This window comes from Staurois parvus, unplaced genomic scaffold, assembly GCF_062004578.1.
Source record: "Staurois parvus isolate SC_StPar_1 unplaced genomic scaffold, SC_StPar_1.0 ptg001374l, whole genome shotgun sequence".
Taxonomy (NCBI): Eukaryota; Metazoa; Chordata; class Amphibia; order Anura; family Ranidae; genus Staurois; species Staurois parvus.
This window is the reverse complement of record NW_028319170.1, coordinates 54816-62717: the sequence shown is the minus strand read 5'-3', so window position 1 is coordinate 62717 and position 7902 is coordinate 54816.

Sequence of the window (7902 nt, the reverse complement as noted above, 5' to 3'; positions counted from 1 at the left end):
TCAGCAATCATTGGAAAATAGACATCTAAATGTCTGACCAGCATTTGTGCTGCCTTAATGTTTAGTTTGACGCAGTTGGCCAGCTTAAACATGTATTGCAATATGTGTGAACTAAAAATCTCAATGTTTATGGCAAAGTTTGCTGGAAAGGATATATAGCAGTGTGCAGAGGGTTGTTCCTGGATCTTCCCATGTCTGTGTGGAGCACAAAGGTGCCATTTTACAAATGTGACAACGGTTGCACTGTAGGCCCTAGTGGAGCTCTGACAGAGTCCTCTTTGGGCTACTTGTTGGGATTTCTTGAAGGTGAAAGTCAAGCTTTCGCCTGTAGCCTCTAGAGGTTCTCTAAAGGTTGGATGTTTCTCTGGATAATCTGTTGTAGAGAGGAGGAGAGCTTGGTACCAAAGCCAATGTCTGAGACAGGGAACCAGCTCAGCACCAGTGTCCTAGAAAGTAGCGTCCGAGGCCCTGAAATAGGGGATAAACTCCTCGCTAATGTTGGAGGCTCTACAAGACAAGTGTGAGAGGCCCTGAAACAGGGGATAAACTCCACTCTGATGTCGGAGGCTCCGCAGAGACACAGGAGTGCAAAGCCCTGAATATGGGGTACGAGCCTAGTATCTGGTCCAGATTAATGGCAAACTGACCGGCCATGAGCTGCAGCCAAAGAGCGCGGGATGCCCTAGTGAAGCATGCTTCTCACATCCTCTAGAGCTTTGAAGGTCAGTAGCCAGGTTTTAACCTAGCAGCTCTCCCCCCACTTTGTGTCTTTTTGCCCCATGTTGGCATTGTGTCCACAGTAGCATTTGCTTTTGGTAGAGTAGGGTTTGGCCAGAAAGGTTTAGTTTGACGCAGTTGGCCAGCTTAAACATGTATTGCAATATGTGTGAACTAAAAATCTCAATGTTTATGGCAAAGTTTGCTGGAAAGGATATATAGCAGTGTGCAGAGGGTTGTTCCTGGATCTTCCCATGTCTGTGTGGAGCACAAAGGTGCCATTTTACAAATGTGACAACGGTTGCACTTTAGGCCCTAGTGGAGCTCTGACAGAGTCCTCTTTGGGCTACTTGTTGGGATTTCTTGAAGGTGAAAGTCAAGCTTTCGCCTGTAGCCTCTAGAGGTTCTCTAAAGGTTGGATGTTTCTCTGGATAATCTGTTGTAGAGAGGAGGAGAGCTTGGTACCAAAGCCAATGTCTGAGACAGGGAACCAGCTCAGCACCAGTGTCCTAGACAGTAGCGTCCTAGGCCCTGAAATAGGGGATGAACTCCTCGCTAATGTTGGAGGCTCTACAAGACAAGTGTGAGAGGCCCTGAAACAGGGGATAAACTCCACTCTGATGTCGGAGGCTCCGCAGAGACACAGGAGTGCAAAGCCCTGAATATGGGGTACGAGCCTAGTATCTGGTCCAGATTAATGGCAAACTGAGCGGCCATGAGCTGCAGCCAAAGAGCGCGGGATGCCCTAGTGAAGCATGCTTCTCACATCCTCTAGAGCTTTGAAGGTCAGTAGCCAGGTTTTAACCTAGCAGCTCTCCCCCCACTTTGTGTCTTTTTGCCCCATGTTGGCATTGTGTCCACAGTAGCATTTGCTTTTGGTAGAGTAGGGTTTGGCCAGAAAGGTTTAGTTTGACGCAGTTGGCCAGCTTAAACATGTATTGCAATATGTGTGAACTAAAAATCTCAATGTTTATGGCAAAGTTTGCTGGAAAGGATATATAGCAGTGTGCAGAGGGTTGTTCCTGGATCTTCCCATGTCTGTGTGGAGCACAAAGGTGCCATTTTACAAATGTGACAACGGTTGCACTGTAGGCCCTAGTGGAGCTCTGACAGAGTCCTCTTTGGGCTACTTGTTGGGATTTCTTGAAGGTGAAAGTCAAGCTTTCGCCTGTAGCCTCTAGAGGTTCTCTAAAGGTTGGATGTTTCTCTGGATAATCTGTTGTAGAGAGGAGGAGAGCTTGGTACCAAAGCCAATGTCTGAGACAGGGAACCAGCTCAGCACCAGTGTCCTAGACAGTAGCGTCCTAGGCCCTGAAATAGGGGATGAACTCCTCGCTAATGTTGGAGGCTCTACAAGACAAGTGTGAGAGGCCCTGAAACAGGGGATAAACTCCACTCTGATGTCGGAGGCTCCGCAGAGACACAGGAGTGCAAAGCCCTGAATATGGGGTACGAGCCTAGTATCTGGTCCAGATTAATGGCAAACTGACCGGCCATGAGCTGCAGCCAAAGAGCGCGGGATGCCCTAGTGAAGCATGCTTCTCACATCCTCTAGAGCTTTGAAGGTCAGTAGCCAGGTTTTAACCTAGCAGCTCTCCCCCCACTTTGTGTCTTTTTGCCCCATGTTGGCATTGTGTCCACAGTAGCATTTGCTTTTGGTAGAGTAGGGTTTGGCCAGAAAGGTTTAGTTTGACGCAGTTGGCCAGCTTAAACATGTATTGCAATATGTGTGAACTAAAAATCTCAATGTTTATGGCAAAGTTTGCTGGAAAGGATATATAGCAGTGTGCAGAGGGTTGTTCCTGGATCTTCCCATGTCTGTGTGGAGCACAAAGGTGCCATTTTACAAATGTGACAACGGTTGCACTGTAGGCCCTAGTGGAGCTCTGACAGAGTCCTCTTTGGGCTACTTGTTGGGATTTCTTGAAGGTGAAAGTCAAGCTTTCGCCTGTAGCCTCTAGAGGTTCTCTAAAGGTTGGATGTTTCTCTGGATAATCTGTTGTAGAGAGGAGGAGAGCTTGGTACCAAAGCCAATGTCTGAGACAGGGAACCAGCTCAGCACCAGTGTCCTAGACAGTAGCGTCCTAGGCCCTGAAATAGGGGATGAACTCCTCGCTAATGTTGGAGGCTCTACAAGACAAGTGTGAGAGGCCCTGAAACAGGGGATAAACTCCACTCTGATGTCGGAGGCTCCGCAGAGACACAGGAGTGCAAAGCCCTGAATATGGGGTACGAGCCTAGTATCTGGTCCAGATTAATGGCAAACTGACCGGCCATGAGCTGCAGCCAAAGTGCGCGGGATGCCCTAGTGAAGCATGCTTCTCACATCCTCTAGAGCTTTGAAGGTCAGTAGCCAGGTTTTAACCTAGCAGCTCTCCCCCCACTTTGTGTCTTTTTGCCCCATGTTGGCATTGTGTCCACAGTAGCATTTGCTTTTGGTAGAGTAGGGTTTGGCCAGAAAGGTTTAGTTTGACGCAGTTGGCCAGCTTAAACATGTATTGCAATATGTGTGAACTAAAAATCTCAATGTTTATGGCAAAGTTTGCTGGAAAGGATATATAGCAGTGTGCAGAGGGTTGTTCCTGGATCTTCCCATGTCTGTGTGGAGCACAAAGGTGCCATTTTACAAATGTGACAACGGTTGCACTGTAGGCCCTAGTGGAGCTCTGACAGAGTCCTCTTTGGGCTACTTGTTGGGATTTCTTGAAGGTGAAAGTCAAGCTTTCGCCTGTAGCCTCTAGAGGTTCTCTAAAGGTTGGATGTTTCTCTGGATAATCTGTTGTAGAGAGGAGGAGAGCTTGGTACCAAAGCCAATGTCTGAGACAGGGAACCAGCTCAGCACCAGTGTCCTAGACAGTAGCGTCCGAGGCCCTGAAATAGGGGATGAACTCCTCGCTAATGTTGGAGGCTCTACAAGACAAGTGTGAGAGGCCCTGAAACAGGGGATAAACTCCACTCTGATGTCGGAGGCTCCGCAGAGACACAGGAGTGCAAAGCCCTGAATATGGGGTACGAGCCTAGTATCTGGTCCAGATTAATGGCAAACTGACCGGCCATGAGCTGCAGCCAAAGAGCGCGGGATGCCCTAGTGAAGCATGCTTCTCACATCCTCTAGAGCTTTGAAGGTCAGTAGCCAGGTTTTAACCTAGCAGCTCTCCCCCCACTTTGTGTCTTTTTGCCCCATGTTGGCATTGTGTCCACAGTAGCATTTGCTTTTGGTAGAGTAGGGTTTGGCCAGAAAGGTTTAGTTTGACGCAGTTGGCCAGCTTAAACATGTATTGCAATATGTGTGAACTAAAAATCTCAATGTTTATGGCAAAGTTTGCTGGAAAGGATATATAGCAGTGTGCAGAGGGTTGTTCCTGGATCTTCCCATGTCTGTGTGGAGCACAAAGGTGCCATTTTACAAATGTGACAACGGTTGCACTGTAGGCCCTAGTGGAGCTCTGACAGAGTCCTCTTTGGGCTACTTGTTGGGATTTCTTGAAGGTGAAAGTCAAGCTTTCGCCTGTAGCCTCTAGAGGTTCTCTAAAGGTTGGATGTTTCTCTGGATAATCTGTTGTAGAGAGGAGGAGAGCTTGGTACCAAAGCCAATGTCTGAGACAGGGAACCAGCTCAGCACCAGTGTCCTAGACAGTAGCGTCCGAGGCCCTGAAATAGGGGATAAACTCCTCGCTAATGTTGGAGGCTCTACAAGACAAGTGTGAGAGGCCCTGAAACAGGGGATAAACTCCACTCTGATGTCGGAGGCTCCGCAGAGACACAGGAGTGCAAAGCCCTGAATATGGGGTACGAGCCTAGTATCTGGTCCAGATTAATGGCAAACTGACCGGCCATGAGCTGCAGCCAAAGAGCGCGGGATGCCCTAGTGAAGCATGCTTCTCACATCCTCTAGAGCTTTGAAGGTCAGTAGCCAGGTTTTAACCTAGCAGCTCTCCCCCCACTTTGTGTCTTTTTGCCCCATGTTGGCATTGTGTCCACAGTAGCATTTGCTTTTGGTAGAGTAGGGTTTGGCCAGAAAGGTTTAGTTTGACGCAGTTGGCCAGCTTAAACATGTATTGCAATATGTGTGAACTAAAAATCTCAATGTTTATGGCAAAGTTTGCTGGAAAGGATATATAGCAGTGTGCAGAGGGTTGTTCCTGGATCTTCCCATGTCTGTGTGGAGCACAAAGGTGCCATTTTACAAATGTGACAACGGTTGCACTTTAGGCCCTAGTGGAGCTCTGACAGAGTCCTCTTTGGGCTACTTGTTGGGATTTCTTGAAGGTGAAAGTCAAGCTTTCGCCTGTAGCCTCTAGAGGTTCTCTAAAGGTTGGATGTTTCTCTGGATAATCTGTTGTAGAGAGGAGGAGAGCTTGGTACCAAAGCCAATGTCTGAGACAGGGAACCAGCTCAGCACCAGTGTCCTAGACAGTAGCGTCCTAGGCCCTGAAATATGGGATAAACTCCTCGCTAATGTTGGAGGCTCTACAAGACAAGTGTGAGAGGCCCTGAAACAGGGGATAAACTCCACTCTGATGTCGGAGGCTCCGCAGAGACACAGGAGTGCAAAGCCCTGAATATGGGGTACGAGCCTAGTATCTGGTCCAGATTAATGGCAAACTGACCGGCCATGAGCTGCAGCCAAAGAGCGCGGGATGCCCTAGTGAAGCATGCTTCTCACATCCTCTAGAGCTTTGAAGGTCAGTAGCCAGGTTTTAACCTAGCAGCTCTCCCCCCACTTTGTGTCTTTTTGCCCCATGTTGGCATTGTGTCCACAGTAGCATTTGCTTTTGGTAGAGTAGGGTTTGGCCAGAAAGGTTTAGTTTGACGCAGTTGGCCAGCTTAAACATGTATTGCAATATGTGTGAACTAAAAATCTCAATGTTTATGGCAAAGTTTGCTGGAAAGGATATATAGCAGTGTGCAGAGGGTTGTTCCTGGATCTTCCCATGTCTGTGTGGAGCACAAAGGTGCCATTTTACAAATGTGACAACGGTTGCACTGTAGGCCCTAGTGGAGCTCTGACAGAGTCCTCTTTGGGCTACTTGTTGGGATTTCTTGAAGGTGAAAGTCAAGCTTTCGCCTGTAGCCTCTAGAGGTTCTCTAAAGGTTGGATGTTTCTCTGGATAATCTGTTGTAGAGAGGAGGAGAGCTTGGTACCAAAGCCAATGTCTGAGACAGGGAACCAGCTCAGCACCAGTGTCCTAGACAGTAGCGTCCTAGGCCCTGAAATAGGGGATGAACTCCTCGCTAATGTTGGAGGCTCTACAAGACAAGTGTGAGAGGCCCTGAAACAGGGGATAAACTCCACTCTGATGTCGGAGGCTCCGCAGAGACACAGGAGTGCAAAGCCCTGAATATGGGGTACGAGCCTAGTATCTGGTCCAGATTAATGGCAAACTGACCGGCCATGAGCTGCAGCCAAAGTGCGCGGGATGCCCTAGTGAAGCATGCTTCTCACATCCTCTAGAGCTTTGAAGGTCAGTAGCCAGGTTTTAACCTAGCAGCTCTCCCCCCACTTTGTGTCTTTTTGCCCCATGTTGGCATTGTGTCCACAGTAGCATTTGCTTTTGGTAGAGTAGGGTTTGGCCAGAAAGGTTTAGTTTGACGCAGTTGGCCAGCTTAAACATGTATTGCAATATGTGTGAACTAAAAATCTCAATGTTTATGGCAAAGTTTGCTGGAAAGGATATATAGCAGTGTGCAGAGGGTTGTTCCTGGATCTTCCCATGTCTGTGTGGAGCACAAAGGTGCCATTTTACAAATGTGACAACGGTTGCACTGTAGGCCCTAGTGGAGCTCTGACAGAGTCCTCTTTGGGCTACTTGTTGGGATTTCTTGAAGGTGAAAGTCAAGCTTTCGCCTGTAGCCTCTAGAGGTTCTCTAAAGGTTGGATGTTTCTCTGGATAATCTGTTGTAGAGAGGAGGAGAGCTTGGTACCAAAGCCAATGTCTGAGACAGGGAACCAGCTCAGCACCAGTGTCCTAGACAGTAGCGTCCGAGGCCCTGAAATAGGGGATGAACTCCTCGCTAATGTTGGAGGCTCTACAAGACAAGTGTGAGAGGCCCTGAAACAGGGGATAAACTCCACTCTGATGTCGGAGGCTCCGCAGAGACACAGGAGTGCAAAGCCCTGAATATGGGGTACGAGCCTAGTATCTGGTCCAGATTAATGGCAAACTGACCGGCCATGAGCTGCAGCCAAAGAGCGCGGGATGCCCTAGTGAAGCATGCTTCTCACATCCTCTAGAGCTTTGAAGGTCAGTAGCCAGGTTTTAACCTAGCAGCTCTCCCCCCACTTTGTGTCTTTTTGCCCCATGTTGGCATTGTGTCCACAGTAGCATTTGCTTTTGGTAGAGTAGGGTTTGGCCAGAAAGGTTTAGTTTGACGCAGTTGGCCAGCTTAAACATGTATTGCAATATGTGTGAACTAAAAATCTCAATGTTTATGGCAAAGTTTGCTGGAAAGGATATATAGCAGTGTGCAGAGGGTTGTTCCTGGATCTTCCCATGTCTGTGTGGAGCACAAAGGTGCCATTTTACAAATGTGACAACGGTTGCACTGTAGGCCCTAGTGGAGCTCTGACAGAGTCCTCTTTGGGCTACTTGTTGGGATTTCTTGAAGGTGAAAGTCAAGCTTTCGCCTGTAGCCTCTAGAGGTTCTCTAAAGGTTGGATGTTTCTCTGGATAATCTGTTGTAGAGAGGAGGAGAGCTTGGTACCAAAGCCAATGTCTGAGACAGGGAACCAGCTCAGCACCAGTGTCCTAGACAGTAGCGTCCGAGGCCCTGAAATAGGGGATAAACTCCTCGCTAATGTTGGAGGCTCTACAAGACAAGTGTGAGAGGCCCTGAAACAGGGGATAAACTCCACTCTGATGTCGGAGGCTCCGCAGAGACACAGGAGTGCAAAGCCCTGAATATGGGGTACGAGCCTAGTATCTGGTCCAGATTAATGGCAAACTGACCGGCCATGAGCTGCAGCCAAAGAGCACGGGATGCCCTAGTGAAGCATGCTTCTCACATCCTCTAGAGCTTTGAAGGTCAGTAGCCAGGTTTTAACCTAGCAGCTCTCCCCCCACTTTGTGTCTTTTTGCCCCATGTTGGCATTGTGTCCACAGTAGCATTTGCTTTTGGTAGAGTAGGGTTTGGCCAGAAAGGTTTAGTTTGACGCAGTTGGCCAGCTTAAACATGTATTGCAAT